Genomic DNA, 17206 nt, shown 5'->3' with positions numbered 1-17206 from the left:
TTCGTAGTTAAGAAAATAAACAAGATTGACGGTATATTCAGAAAAAAAAAAAATATATATATATATATATATATTCTGTGTTCTATCATAAATGTCATATTTTTGAATTATACTTTTTTCAATGCAGAACGTAAAAATATATAATTATATATATAATTATTATTATCAAAATTTCATTTCTAAAATTAAAGTACGTCGATTTCAAGTTTTTCCTGATAATAAATAAAGCAGATATATTTTTAACAAAATCCCACACCCGTTAATTCCACGTGTTAATTAAAAACGCAAGAAGAGACAGACGAACAGTTTACTCGGTTTGAGTGTGGAAACAGTCATTATGTTGTCTTATTTACCCAGGAGAGTTCAAAATACTCAGGATGATTTCAGCGAGGTGATCGGTCTTTGTTCACGTGGCTTCATTCGTCACTTTTTTTTCCAGGAACAAGCAAGTTCTTGATGTTGGCACGAGACTAAAGAGAACCAAAAATCGCTCGAGCTAGCCAAAGTAATTATCCTTCCTTCATTGTACGCCGCCATTGTTCACGTGCACGAAAGGCATGCAACACTATTCCTAACAATTTACTGAAAGTCCATTTTCTTCAGATGTACGGACTGTCTCAGTAGTTGTAGTACAGCCGACAAGAAAATGAATCTTCAAAAAATATTATTTAGAAAACATTTCAAATTCTTGAAAAATTTAACAATTAAAATTAGCTTAATATTTAATAGCTTTAATATTTAACTGTAGGAATAATTATATAAAAATATTTTTCTCGAGTTTTTAATAAATTTTCTAAATAACTGTCATATGATACGAATAGGGCATATTATGTATAATGTGGACAGAATTGTGTTTATATTAATACACAATCAGGAAAAACAAAAAAGCTTTATAGTTCATAAAAATGCATATTCACGACTAATAGTTAATTCGTAAATATCTAAAAGCGACCGTATCCATCAATAAATAACGCGGGATGATATTATATTTCTAACCCGTTTCGCGCTGCCGCAAAGTAACATAATTTACTGATTTCTCCACAAATATATTCCACGCTCCATTGTATCTTATTGTGGCATACAAAAATTGAATATTATAAATAAATTTAACTTTAGGCTGTTATGCATTGATTAATTTCCGTTTAACAATGACGCATTTCCTTCGTTAGAATATAACAAAATATGGCACAAATATATCGCAACACACGAAATTGGATTGAAAAAAAATTACTGCTAGATATAATTTATCTATCGTCCATTTATATTTGTAATCGACTATTATCGTATCTCTCTTAACAAGCAATAACATGGGTAATTCCCATCGTGTGATACGGACAGATAGTAAACGATGATAGAGGCCATAACGTGATCACGCGTGATATTTAGCATCCTTGTCGATAATCGACGTATCGAGGATAATCTCGACGGAGGCAGCGGGCTCGCCGACTTGCGATGAGAACATTCTTTAGACATGCCGCTCGTAATATGCGGGCGCTTATGACAACGAGCTCCACTCGATCACCTTGCGCGAGTTTTCCCTCGCATTATTTTCTCACGAACCTCGAGATCCGCGCTCGCTCACGGCCTCCGCGGATCATTTACATTTACATTGACCTACCGTGCAAATGCGAATGCAAATATCAATCTCGTAAGCCTACTTTTTTTATCGCCCGAAGCGCGACAATATCGCAGCAGATGGTGCGAACAATCGCGTTATATTATAACCAGCTACGTAGAGATTAACAGCTCGTAGTAATAACAGCTGCTTATTGCGTTCCCTACTTTCGCGTGTAAGTTACGTCCATAACATCGAGACATTCATATATGTATTTTTATACCTTTCATTATTTTTATAACATAATAAAATATTTCGGGGTTAATCTAAATGAGAAAAACTGTTTTTTTTTTAGCGAACGATCGGAATTGTTTTTATGATAGTAAATTTTGACGAAATTAATAATCCGCGATGTAGTATAAAATCGAGTAATACTCTGGACACTCTCCGATTACTCTCGTATAAGCGCAATTTTTTCGAAAAAACGGATCGCGCGACTGAAAAGGTGAGATAAAGGTAAGCCGATTTAAAAACGGGATTTTTCGCTTTTAAGGTATGAACCAGACCGCGACCAGTGACGTAGATCTATCAATACATAGCGCGAACAAATATCTGACAATGAGCCACCGTAAATCAAAGTTGCTCCTTCATTTTCGATCAAATTGAATCTACGTATGGTATCGTATAATTCCAATATTTCAATATTCTGGCAAAAATAAAAACCATCGGACCGATCTCCCTAGAAAAATTCCCTTTTCCCCTTGACGGTACACAATTAGCGTCGCGTAACAAAATACGCGGGGAGGCGGAAAAAAAACCCGGGAAACTCGGGAACAGCGATATGCTTCCAGATCTCGCGTGTGTTCTGTCTAGTGTGGATTCATTCATCAATCGCATCGACGCCACATCGTCGATCCGAAGCGTTTCGCGGAAGCGTAAAAAATACGACTTTCTGGTTGGCTCGCGACCATATACGACAGCGAGGCGCGAACCGAAAGAGAGATGCCGGGATTTTCAGGATCAATGCGCTCGTCAGATCATAACAATCGCAATTAAAAATTGTCGTCGAATTTTTCGACGCCCTAATTACCCTAGCAGTTCACCCGTTGATTTTTCGTCCTCGCATCACCGTTTATGCACCTCACATTCAATATATCGATTATAAATAAATCCGCGAGCAACGCGTGTAAAAACACGAATTCACATATCGAGGATTTTGCTTTTCACATCCGTGTAAAAAAAATTCGCGAAATTGTCGAACCGTTCTAAATTATTCTTTCCGTTACGATGTAGCTTTAACGAGGAAATTCGAAAAAATCTCTCGATCGAATATATTTACGATAGTGCATAAATATATGACATTATAAATAATGATTTTAAATACAATTTTTTTATAGTTACATGTTACATGATATGAATTAAACATAAATCTTTGATATGTAATCGAGGTTCGTGGGATTCTTGATGTTATTGAAAACGTGGCAGAAGAATCTCTCACGTAATATACATTATAAATTAATGTCTGGCGACTCATTCTGGCGCGCGAACGCGCAGGAATGATGTTATCCTTGGCGCAATCGCGTTGGTAGGAATCTCCAATTATAGGACAGAACTGGACAGAGTGGAAAATTGGTTTTCTCGATATAAAGGAATGCAAATTGAAAAGATTACGTAGATTTCATCGATATCGAGAAAATTGAAACTTCATGCGTAAAATATATTCACGGCGAGACATTGTACCAAGAAACTTATCTGTGACGCGTGCTTGACACGTCTCGTAGTTATAAAAGATAATCTTTTCGCCATGCTCACATTACTGATTGATTCAGAATGTTTTGCCAATTTCTTTATTTACAAATTTATACTTTCGTAGCAACGAAACGCGATAATGATCAATATCGGATTTAAATCACAAAAAAGAGAGAGAAACCAAATCTATAAAATATATTGTATTTCTCTACGTGTCAAGATAATATTTCCAAATATATCTTTTCAGGAGCGTCCCTATCTCTACGTTATTTCCAATGTATCGCGATATATTTTCGAGCGTTATTTCCCATCGCGCTTTTCGCGCTCGACGCATCGGGAGAGTAAAATCATCGGCAATCACGATGGAAGATAATTTTCAATCAGTCGAAAGAATCGGGAGAGATATAAAGAATATACCGATCTTTCCTCGATGAGAAATGCAAATCGCGACGATTACGAGAAAATTCCATCGGTATTTCGCGATTCGTCGCTGTAAGGCGAAGCCCGTGAATCGGGCTCGTGTAACACACCCACGCCTACGTCGGATCACCGCATCGCCTCGAAGAATATCGCTGATCATGCGATACCGCGAGCGAGAGCAAATTTGACCGTGATCGATCATGCGGTGGAGCCAGATTGTTACCGCAATCGTTGCCGACGAGAAAGCTCGAAAAATCTCTTTCCGCCAATACGGTTGGCCGCAATCGGTTCGCCGGCGCGTAGTTCTGCATAATGAGCCGCAGGGAACGAGAAAAAGAGCACGAGAATGCACGATAAGGGGGGGTAAAAAGGATGAAAACGAGAAGAAGGGGAAAAATGTTCGGACCTTCGTGTCGATCGCCGCTCGGAAAGTAAGGCGATGCGACAGCGAAACGGAGGCGAGAAGGAACAGAAAGAGAAAGACGAGGCAAGACAGATAGCCGGGACGAGGATCGTAAGAGATGGGAAGAGAGGAGGAACAGCGGAGAACGAAAGAGAAAACGTACGAGCGCGGCGAGAGAATCGAGACGAACGAGACAACTGTCTAGGTATAGGCAGGCAGGTAGACGTAACCAGGTGCGAGAAGATCCGAGGAGATCGGTCAAACAACCGGTCAGCGAGGGAGAGAGAGAGCCGAGGGTGTCCGACTCCGGTGACGGCGATGGCGATGGCGATGGCGACGGTGGCGAAGGTCGCTAACAATCTCTCGAACAACAACGCCTTAGTCAACGTCCGCCTTAGCGGTCTCGCAAAAACACCTGCCCTCTTTATCGTCCCATTCTCTTCCACTTCACGTCCATCCTCTTTACATTGTCGCCGCTTATTTGTATATGCATCTGACATCCTAGCGTGAACGCGTGTCTGCCCACCGGATATGCTAGTGTTTTTTTTTTTCCCCCAGAGAATTTGCGATCGTTATTTAACCATTTCAATTATACGTATATGTATAGTTATTTGTTCCTATTAAAAAACAACAAATTGAAATCTATAACTTGGCACGATGTTCCAACGAACTGAGCTAATGGACCGATTCAAGTCTATAACTTTTATCGTTTAATATACTTTCAAATGAGTTCTAAATTCCAAATATTCCATCAGACGATTTTGAAATGGTTAAACGAGGGTCAGAAATTTTTTATATATACATATATGTATATATATAACAATAATGATATAGTTGTATAATATTTCTGCAATTTTTATCTTTTTTATATACGCGCAGAATTTTAATGTGCACGATTCCGACTTGAGCAGGAGACTTTTAAAACGCTCGCTCATAAACGTTATCGCGCGTACTTGTAGCGGATCCTAAAAGAGTCATGGGAATACCGAGTCGCCGCAAAAGCGAGCGATATATTTATCGAAACAACCAGAAGAGATCCGCTTTAAGTGTGTATAAATTTATACGAGTCCCGTAGTCTCGTCGTCTCTCTTCTCTCTTCTCCTCTTTATCTAACTGGCGCTCGAACCGGCCATAAAATGAATTCTGTCTGCGTGCTTTACGGTTTCATTACGAGAATTTAAAACCGCATAGTTATTCCGCATGCATTCGCATCTTTTATTTAACGCGATGCGCACCTTGCCCGCTCGCAGCTCGTTCGGCTTTATACTTTATTTATGCGCGCGGCATGATAAACGAGGGCGTTTCAGGCCGTCCTCGATCGTTTCCCCATTGTCACCTCCGCGGACCGGGTGATGCCTGATGCAAAATCGCTACTGTTGCCGTAATGTCACTCGATCAGAAATTTAGACTTGTATTTATAACGGACGCGTGTCATTAATTTAACGATGTTAACGCTGTTGCGCATCAATCGCGAAAAAAAAAAAACATGTGGCTAGCGATCCGTAAAGCTCGGCCGAATCCATAACCGTTTTTATGGATGCTCTTAATGACGCCGCGTTGTTGAAATTTCTAGCAAGGATATTGCTGTGCCATCGACTCCTCGTGTGTGCAACGATATAATGGAGTATGCGATACAGTACCCTCCTGGCCTCATTACAAGAGAATCTCGCGATATTCACTACTTTGTCGGAATCCCTGCGAGATTCTTCACTTTGGATACATCGTAAGATTTACGAATAATTGTAATATCGGCGCTGGTAAACAATGTTTTACGAGCATGTAGCTGCGCCCTGTCGACGCTATAAAAAATATGTAAAAGACATTATATTCATCTACCAGCTGCGAGAGGTGCATTATCTCGCTCCTAAAGTTTTTGCTGCGCGCGACTTTCGCGAAGATATCCGAGATTCGTACGAATATGGGAGAAGAGCTGGGAAAAAAAATTTCGGCGCGTAGAGAAGACCACGCTTCGCTGAAAACTCAGAGACTCGCAAAAAATGCAACTTTAAACAGCTAAACTCGCTATCGCTTTTCGTCCTAGATGAGTGCTTGCGCGTGGGGGGATTATCCGAGTAATCTCGCACGCGACAATTTGGCAAGTCCGTATTCTGTTTCGTTGTGTTATGGTCGCTCTGGATGCTGCAAACTTTTCGCTGCATTCGCTTGGGACGCGAGTTTCTTTATGAGATTTAATAAGCGTGCCAACGCGCTTGTATTATGATTAAATTAATCAACATTTTCGGGTAATTTGATAGCTCTTTCTTAACCATCTCGTGACTCGATTAAAATATTTATTATAGAATGTGCACACAATACGGTGATACGAAACATCGAGAGACTGTGAAACGCAATAACGAGAGAAATATATTTTTAAAATCTTTACTGAGAGAAGAGTAAATGACAAGTACAATATATGACAATACTTTTTGCTCAAACGTTACTTAAATTCATTATAAAGAATGGCTTCCGTCATTTCGAAAATAAATGATTTTATTCCGACGCCGTAGCTCCGAAAAGTACAAAGGAACTGTCACGAGCGACGAAGGAAGCGTGTCAGAAGGAAGCAATAAAACACACGAAAGGCCGTTAACCTTACCTGCACGGAAGAAAATTTCGAGCCGAGCCTCGTGGCTCTCTCGCACGTGACAGCACTTGGTGTCACGTTGCAGCGTGGCTATCAATTCATAACGGCGGAATTTCTTACGTGCGACCTCGTTCACTTGAAATCGACTGAAAGCGACTCGCGTGCTATCCAGCGCGGTTCGAGTTCAAGGTAGAACCTAGCATAATGAAGGATACACATGATTCGTGGTGCATGCTGAGAGTTCGTTCAACTTCTCCATCTCCCGCTCAGTTGTAAAATCATTAATATTTTATCCACCAAATATGCAAAATTCAAGCAACTAACCTAATGAACAAAGTTTCTGAGTCTCGGTAACACTCATGTTTTCGTAAATTACTTTCCATGCCTGGTTTCATCGTAATTAATTTTATTCTACAAACGCGATAATGGCAATTCTCTTAGAGAAATTTCTAAATACTAAATGATCGCTACGATATTTTTAATGTCCTAATTTTAGTTGACATCGAACAACATTACACACATATAGTAAAGTTACAAGTGAAATATGATTATTCCCAGATTTTGACTAGACAACAAAAGCATGAAGGAAAATACCGAAATATTGTACATACGTTCGTGCTAGTATTCATAATTGCGTTTTTCGTCACAATTTTCCCAAGGTAAATTTTCTCGGCTACAAGCAGAAATTTCTTGTGTACACGTAATCCGATTTTCGCGAGCGTCGCATGCCCAATTACGTTTAACGTCTGCCGTCTTGGCGTTTTCGAATTAATGAAATTTGGAAGGTTCAAAACGAACGATATCAAAGCGAAATAGAGAGAAATGCCGCGAGATTGAATAAAATAGGTGTCCCAAAGGCAGCGGGAAAACTGAAAGACGAGATTGCGTAAGCAAATTAGTAGCGCGATAAAAAACGCGAGACATGGAACGAGAGAGAAGAACGGATGGATAGTGATAATCTTGATTTTTACGTCACGTCTTCGCCATTTAAATGGATAAAATAAGTGACGTAGGAGACTAATGTACATCTCGCGAAGCGGTATAATGATGCGCAACAGTGTCGTCGATAGAACGCAATTTTATGCGAAAAATCTACGCGCTTTTATACGCGCGAGCATTTTGTAACGAGTCGTCGCGAACGTGACGAAAGAAATTTTGCGGAACGAAAGTGATTTGTGCTGCGCGTTCTATGTAATAGCTCGTGCTCTCGACCTCTCGGGACGCGAGCTCGATATATCATTGTGGTGCATTACAATGTTTAATGCGGACAAGTTACGTTGGCGTGTGTCTTCATCAGTTGGCGTGTCACCAGCGCCTTGATCGGCCGCTTGTGTCCGCGGAGGACAAAACGTGCAGCAGTTTGCTCTTCTTATCGCGGACATTAAGGAGTGAAATTATTATTGTTAGCACCGCGTAACATGCGAGTTTGAAGAACGATGACAAACTATCGAGTCGTCGAATAATTTAAAAAAATTGATTGTTAAAAATATTTAAACATCGCATTAGATGTTTATTCAGAAAGTTATAAAATATATTAAAAACAATTGAAAGACAAAATTATGAATTATTATTAAATTATTATGTTTATTGGATATTAAAATGATACACAATTCTGCATAGTTTGTTCACGTATGTCGGTTCTCATATAGAAAATTTCTTATAAAGGATCTACCATATAGCTGCGAAAACAATTGTACAATGGATAACCGCGATGCATTGTGACATTTCAACACGAGCAGATAACGATGTCGTCGTCGTCGTGCGTCTTTATTAATGGACTGGACGTTTATACAAGTGAACCGGACGGGGCAATTTCTTCTTGCACACTTTGAAGAAGCAAAACTGCTGCGAAGTCATTTGCAACAGTTAAGAGGTAGGAGAGGAGATGGATATAGGATCGTATGGGCGGATCGGCGTAAAAGGCGAGGTACGGATTAATGAAGAGAGACGTTATGGGAGATGCCCTTCCTGGCACGCGTCATACATCACATAATGGTTTTTATCGCTTAGTAGACGTTCGATGAAACTGGAAACGCTATTACGACGATACACGCGAGCGTTTCGATCGACGTCGTTACTATCTTGGCACTACGTATTCAAATTTACCTCACAATGTCATCAAGAGAAAACCTTGCACTTTTCTCGGCTCTATAGAAAACCTTAATTTCTGTCTGTCGTTTGTAACGCCGAGTATCCGCTTTAAAACTATTTTGTGGAGTCTTTCGAAATGATAAAGAAAGAAATAAAGGATGTTAAAAAAAAAAAAAAAAAAAAACCAGTCAATATTTATATGGCAGATCACTATATTAAGTAAAAAAAACCTTAGTAAACTCGAAAGCTCAACTGTTTCTTGCCAGCACGATACTTTGCAACTATTGTATGTAATCATCAAATCGCAAAGATCCGCGATCGCCGGTTGATGACAACTGACTGATCGCCGGTGAAATCTTTTGTTACGAAGTATGTATGAGAAAATTGAATAAGGACATTCGAAACGTGGTTTATAAACACCGAAGTAAACATCGCATGCGACACATAGAAGCCAATAAATCAATCGTGATGCTAACAAAAATATTTATATCTCGGAAACGCTTGAGCCTCTGACTTATATTTACTAAGATTTTTTCACTCGGTATAGTGTGTTCCATCTAAATATTGAATGGTTTTTTTTTAACACTCTGCATAATAAGAATATATAATTCGTAAATAACAGATAAAATAAAATCGCAAATTTATGTAAAGTAGAGCCGATGCGCTTTTCGAGGATTTATAAAAATTATATATAAGATAAAAAGGCCTTTTTTTTTTTTTGTTATGCATAACAACTTCGTGCATAAGAAATATCGGAAAAGAGTCGGAGAATTAAAATCTTTTTCTCTCGTACAATTGTTAAAATGTAAAAATCTGAATTTACAATTTTGTGCGTGAAAAAGATGAAATGCATCCCCGACAGTCATTGGGATTATGCACATGATAAAAGGTAAAGGTAGTCGGTACAGAGAGAGGAAAATAAGAGCGCGGGACGTGTTTTCGGTTGCACGTCGCGTGGGCGCCGCAGATTATTATAATAAAAGAGTCCCTCTCCCTTTCGACTCCATTTCTCTTCTTTCTTTTCGTTCGCTTTATCCTACCTAACGCTCTATCCGCTTTGTCCGGCTGACGCGCGCGTTGCATTTCTATTTGCATCCATTGCACGTACGTAAAACCAGACGCTCATCGTCAATGGCTAAATAACGAAACGCGCTTTTTCCTGCCTTTTTCGGCTCTTTTTCTGTCGCATCTCTAATATATGGAAAATGTCCCGTCGTGTCCGTTATCTGAAAGTTTCGTTATACGTAAAATATGACATCGAGGAATAATTATTTCTATCAATGTATAAAAAAAATTCCTCATCATTGAATCTCGTTCGTCGATCTTTTTTTTCCCAAGTTGTTGATTTTCTAACAATAACTATTCATTCATGCGCTTTCACGTAATAGATTACACCCTCTTACACCCTCCCTGCTGTAAATGTTCTCGCAATTTGGTCGTACGTTTCGGTCAAGGTGCGGTGTATGCAGCATGGTTCCGCATAGAGGCTCATTGTTTTACCCTTGAATCAATTACACGGCTCGGCTCCCTTCCGATGCTATCTGCCGCGCGATTCGCGTTCACGTTTGCGTTCGCGTGTGTCTTCCGTTCTGCTTCGCGAACCCTCCGTGTATATACAAATGAACTCGGAGATCCGCGATCTGAACCCGGTAATTGGAACGTTCGGATAAAGCTCGCGGCCCGTCCGTCTATCGCGGCCCCTCTTTCCCTCCCGTTTATCGATCAACCCCGCTTCGTCCTCTTGTCCCTATCTCTCTTTCTCCCTCGTACCTTTTGCCACCGCTATCCTTTTCGCCTGTAGTCGCGATAAGCGCTTCCGGGCCGAGGGCACACCCATCGGTCTCTCGACTTTTAATTAAATCGAAGCTTTCGCGCAATTAAAATTTCGTACCTGTCGACGAATAAATCAGTTTATTTGCGACCGACTGCGAGTCAGATTAATCGCATTAACATCATGTTTGTTTTATGAAAGTGCTTCAATGATGGAACAATTGAGACTTATTTTTAGATATATGCAATTCTAAGTTCTACAATATAATTGTTTACAAGATCACAAGATGGAAGAAAATTTATCTCTATAAAAATACCATTGCCACGATAAAATCTTTCATTAATTAATTTATTCTTTTATTAAAATATATCGTATCTCTATATTAAAACAATATGGTATCGTTCGTGTTCAATTTGTTAAGGCGAAAATATAAAGTCAAGAAAAAGAGTAAAAAACGAAGAAGATGAATAAAAAGACGGATGTCGAATATGTTCGATCTTGAAATGACAAGAAGGAAAGTTTGAAATTACAAAGAAGGAAAGTGACGTTCTATGGAGATGTCGGTACATTCAATAGCATTGTATATATATATATATGTGTCGTGCTTTTGGTCAATTTGCAAAAGCGGCGAATCGGCAAGAAGTTACAACGATTTACTATCACGTTTGTTCGTTCACGCGAGCGATATACACGTCCTCGTTAGCCTCATCGTATCTGATAACACGGGATAGTTCATCGTCATATATCAAGCTGTGTCTATGTCGCTAAAGTTTGAGTGAAGCTTTTATTTTTATGCACGCATTCTTTTCCTATCAGGAAAGTCTTTCAAAATCTAAATTATGAAAATAATATTTTGAATTCATTTTATTATGTTATTCCAAAGAAAAGGCATATATTAATGTGGGTGATAATACGTATAAAATTTATTTTATTGTTAAAGCAATTTAGAGAAGAAAGAAATTTTCAACGCTATGACACGCGTAATTATTTGTAAAAATAGTTTACGAAGAGAAGAGGAAAAATAAATTATAGAGATTTTTCGCTCTTTGATTTGAAAGGTTGAAGAAGAAAATATCCTGCGGCAACAACGGGGTGAAAGGGTAATATCAAAGGGGAGAGGTAGATTGGACGTGCCGATTTAATTTCGTTGCAAATCACGCTCAGTAAATACCGTTCGTGCGAATCCTGGGAATCGATCGTGGCTGTAGGAAGAAAGTGGTAGCTGGTACGCTTTAATTAAACGAGCGGAAATGATCCTCAGGTAAATATTAAATACGACGGGCGGGTCGTGTCTCGTTAATATATATATATATATATATATATATATATATATATATATATATATATATATATACGTATACATGAGCCGCGTGTGAATATGATTAAACTTGTATCAAGGCAAACCGGATGCGCCGCGTCAGAAAAATCCTGTCGTTAAATTCATTCGCGGTACGACCGGCTTTGCATATGATTTTATTATCACGCAACGTTTGCAACTTATATACATGACGTCTTTCTACATCGCGTTACTTTATTTATACATCTGTCTGTAAATAATAAAATAAGATATAAATTTGCTCTATATTTTCACACAAGATAAATAGTACAAAGAAATATGTCTGTAAATGTTAAATGAAGATAAAATTTTGAACGCTTCCATGAAGCGTAGGTTCAAAATATAGTAGGATCGATAAATTGCATTTTTAAAAAAAGACGAGCCACACGATGTCATCGAAACGTTTGAGACTCCTGTTGTAGAACGTTGAAGCTCGTGTATGCGCGTCAGTCATTCGCTCAGGGTAATGCGACACTTAAAATTCGTACTGTTATTTTTAACCTACGCGCGACTCGGTGGTTACTCGTTATGCGACATTAAGCCCGCTACGGCCGATAGTATCGAGACATTAATTTGCGCAAACAAGTAAGTCAACGTGGCCGGAATAACGAGACGGATCGGAATGACTTTGGCAGGGACGCAAATAGCGAACGAAACAGCCGACCTTTCGCGAGATTCTCAAGATAGAACGAGAGAAGGTCGGCGACCTCATTTTACAGAATGCTCGATTGATACTAGGAATAGCATCGAGCATTTCTATGTAATTAATAAGTGTAAAATATAGCGCTATTATCATTGGGACTTGCTTCTCTTGTACTCTCCCTGACACTATTTCTACTAAATATGATTCTCATATTTATGACTGCTGATGATACGTGTAAAAATATTTCATTCGATTGACCCATGGGTTAAATTCATTAAGGACAGCATCATTTGGAATGAAGATTTATTTGTACATGAATATAATTACAACGAGATAAAGAGAAAGAGAGAGAGAGAGAGAGAGAGAGAGAGAGAATCGTATTTAAAGCAATTCAAGGAATCAAGAAAAATTATTTTTTCTCATAAATATTATTATTATATTTGCACATGTATTATATTAAAGGGATATTATTTTTATATAAGAATTATTCTATAAAATAAAAATTTTTTAAAAAGTATTTGTGTGTGTGAGAAATCATGCAATTGTTAAGAAATGATAAGGTACGGAATATAATTGATACTGTTCATTTCGATAACACATTATACTAGGGGAAAAAAAAGAGAGATGCATCCAATAAAGCAAAAGTCTTTTAAAATTCTCATCCGAGACAGTTAGGGAAACTAATCACGGCGATATACATCGCGCTAAGAAAATTACGAAGCGTTTCGCCCTCGGTCGTGCCACGAAATCCGAAATCCCCCGGCCAAAAGCCGGAGCCACGAATCATGGTGGAAGGGACGCGCCGGTATATCAGCGATAGGGCCCCAGAGATTAGATTCGCCGCATTATTATGGGCGGCGCGGTCGTGCGTAACAAATATGTCTGAATTTTCGAAGCGTCTCCCCTCTGGTTCTATCGTCGGCGCGCATTTGTATTCGGCTTGCAAGACGGAACGCGTCGTTCCTCGACCTCGGCGTTTTCGATGCGAAACGATAGGAAACGTTCGCTACCGAATCCCACGAGGCCGCATAACCCGCACGTTACGCGCGAACCTGAAACATACGCGTTGGCGAGAGATGTACGCGAGAGAGAGAAAGAGAGGTATTCGCCATGAACCTAAATGGAATTCTCTCGCATCTCTATTTCTTCCTCTCTTTCTCTCTCTCTCTCTCTCTCTCTCTCTCTCTCTCTCTCTCTCTCTTTCTCTCACCTTTCGGTCGTCTGGTAGCGGCAGCGACGCTTCCGCCTGACGTATGGTTATCGTTCTGGACCGTTCGAAACGGTTTCGTTCGTTGGGACGAGCCAGAACCTACCAAACGTGTCCGCGCGAATTACTTCGAGTCGAAACACGATTTACCCGAGCAATTTATATCGGAGGCGAACGTTGTTACGTTCCCTCTATCAAACTTGACTCTCTTTCTCGGCTGTACGCTATCGAACGTGATCCTTGTTAAATAAATATCGGATTTTAATCGAATGAAGCGGCATGTGATCGGAAATAATCGTTCGGAAGCTATCGTTTAAAATTTACTTTAACGTATCATTATTACGTAAAAAATAATTCGATAAGATAGACATTTAAAAATAAACATTAAATACCAAATTCTCGTTTCATTAAATTAATTAAGTTTAAAAAGTATCCGCGATCGAAATATTTTTCTGTTCATCAGATATAGACCTCGTTCATGCAGACGAATATCCGATCTGAAAAAGCCCCAAGGGATAAGTTATAACGCATCTCTGATTTAAAACATCCACGAGTGTATATTTATAGCAAGTATACAAGGTTGACGCGTCACGCAGCCCGCGATTTCCAGACGTTCGATTCGTAAGCGAGTTCCGCGGGCCTTATCCCGGGTTCAAGGGTGACACGAGGGGGCTACAATTAACGGCTCGTCTCCGACGGATATATGGACCGTTCGTGCGGACCGCGCTGTGTCATACGTCACGTCTTTCGGTGCGCGTATTTCGGCGTAACGAGTCGACTCTCGCACGCGTTATTCGTGCGAGACGTGAGTAACGATCGGGTCCCCCAGCGAGACTCGGAGGTGCAACGCGACGCGGACGAACGAACGGACGGACGGACGGACAGCATCCCGCGCGAACGCGATACAGCTCCAAGTTTCGGATTTCTGTGGCCGTATGAAAGTTAACGTCACGGAAGGCAGGCAAGAGTACGGTGACGAGACGGCGAGAGCGCGGCGGAATTGGGAATTTATGACACGACGGGACGCGGGTCCCTCTCTCGTCCGCGTGGAAACTCACGGCACGGAGACGACGCGCCGTTAAATGTTGTACCTGCCTGCCTTGGAGCGGTAATATACCTCGTTATACTCGCCCGTAACAGTAATCCCCCCTCCCCTCCCCTCCCGGGAACACTCGCCCCGTAATTTCGACATTCCTCATTCTGTACAAACGCGCGCTGTACTTTTCGATGGTCCTTTTCACACTCGACACGTCTTCGAAATCACCCTTTTACACCTTGTACAAGTTTCTTTTCTCATCTCACTTATCTAATTTTCGAAATATCTGTATATATCTGTAAGACTAAAAATTTCATTTTATATGTTATATCGCGTTAAATGATGTATTATAAAAATTTCGTTGTTACTTTGATTCAAATTACATGTGACTTTTTTAAAATAAACAGAACAAATATTTCATAATTTATCTATTAAGATTTTTTGTAATTGGATGTTAATTTTTATTTTTTTTTTTTTTTTTTGTTATGTAATATATAACAACAATAGAATCCGCAATTAAAATGAATCATAAAATAGTTTCATGCGTAAAGAGTCACAATAAAATAGTTTAACCCCATATCGATATTGTAATCATTGTGCATACGAGAAATTGATTGCGCGATCGGTAACACGGACCTTTTCACTCTAATTTATAAACTCGCCTCGCCGCGTGAGTATAAACTCATGAAACAAAAAAACTCGTTATCACATTAAGGTATCTACGAATCAATATATTACAGTTTTTCCAGTATTAGTTGCTAAACGCGGATGAAACTATTTTTAGGAATAAATTTGGTAAAACTGCACAAAGAGCACAAAAATTACACTGATTTTATTGTCACTTAAATATGTTGTAGGGGTGGTTCTTCTGAATAATTCCCCCGTAAGAAAATTTGTGGGGGGGGGGCGACATTAATTTAAAAGATATAACAAATTGAAGTTTGATATTAAAATGTATATATATCCTGTATAATTTTTTATTTTTTCATTGAAAAAAAAAACTGCTTATGACTTTCTAAATTGTCAACAATTGGGTTTGGTTATATCTTTCCGGAAGTGGAGCTCCCCAGGAGGGGAGTGGGAGGGGAGGGGGGGGGGAGACGGAATCCATTGCGTCCACGCATACACTTTCCCATCCGCGCAACAATTGTGAGATGGACCTCGCTTCGCGTTGTAAAGTATATGCGTGAACACGTAAATAATATTTTTCAAGACAAGACTCACACACAAATTCGTGTCGTTGCTCGTTGAAAGCTGTTAACAGACTGCGAGAAATAGATGAAATATATTATTGACAAAGTATCCTTGAGTGTATACGTATCCCGCAAATGTAAACGAACACTTTTTCCACGTCTGCTCTACGTAAATACAACAAAAACAAATTTTATTTTTCTTTATTTTATAATAGGAAAAATATGAAAACTAGAAAATTTTAATTTCTTATATCTCCCCTAAACTCTTATAACGTTCCCCACAAATTTCTTACGGGAAATTACTCAGAAGAACCTCCCCTACAACATATTTAATTTTTATTAAGTATAGTAATTTTTGATTACCTTTTATAATGCAATTATTTTTACATCTATTTATATATATATATATATATATATATATATATATATATATATATATAATGTTTGAACTAAAAAAGTGATGAAATGAACCGAAACATATAATAAATATTTGAATTTCTTTTTAATGAAAATTTTATATATTATCGAATTTTTATATTTGAGCCTATTATCGCGCGTTTGATTCTTATTAACCCGTTTTCATTATTTAATTTATATTTAAAAAAAGTGATTATTATCTATTACGATTATATTTCAGATGGATATATGAGAACTTTGAAATATCAATCGCGGTTTATTAGGATATGAATTACTTGAAATGATATAAAGTTGAGCAAATGGATTTTTTATCGTCGCTTATAACGCTCCGTTTATCGTCACGTATGATATTATACGTTTTCTGCTTACACCGATCGTTAAATAAAACAAATCGCTTTAATCGCTTCCTAATTTGATCGTTAGAAATTAATTACACATAAAAATCGGCAAATTTTTGAAATAAATACGATTGCGAGATGTAACTATGATTTATGATGCACGAATATCTAAACATTAAGATATACATATATCACGCCTGATATGTGTGCGCACTTTCATCGCAATTTATCCGTATAATAGTGGCAATAATTTCCTCCCGAATGCGGAGCGCGAACTTTGCGCAACGATTCGAATTCAAATTAGCGAAAACCTTATCTGAGCGCGGTCCCCTGCCATTTCCCGGGCTCGTCTTTCACCGTGCAAATGCGACTCCGTGCGAGACGCAGCCCGCAGGGCTTCGTAACAGGCAGGGTCGTATGAAACGGTAGATTTCGCAGACGCGGAACGGAACGCGTTCCTTTG

The 17206-nt window shown here is 39.0% G+C and overlaps 1 protein-coding gene across 1 annotated transcript in view; it reads left to right on the top strand.

Annotated features, from left to right (window-relative positions):
• The first annotated feature begins 8407 nt into the window (after positions 1–8407).
• Positions 8408–17206, top strand: part of Sgf29 (SAGA-associated factor 29) — a 93711-nt gene continuing 84912 nt past the window's right edge. The window contains exon 1 of the mRNA XM_070296730.1: positions 8408–8638. The gene's annotated coding sequence lies outside the window, so the exon portion shown is untranslated. The remainder of the gene's footprint in view (positions 8639–17206) is intronic.

This window comes from Polyergus mexicanus, unplaced genomic scaffold (genome assembly GCF_030449975.1).
Source record: "Polyergus mexicanus isolate NDT 795.1 unplaced genomic scaffold, iyPolMexi1.0 SCAF_5, whole genome shotgun sequence".
Lineage (NCBI taxonomy): Eukaryota > Metazoa > Arthropoda > Insecta > Hymenoptera > Formicidae > Polyergus > Polyergus mexicanus.
This window is presented reverse-complemented; position numbering and strand designations above follow the sequence as displayed.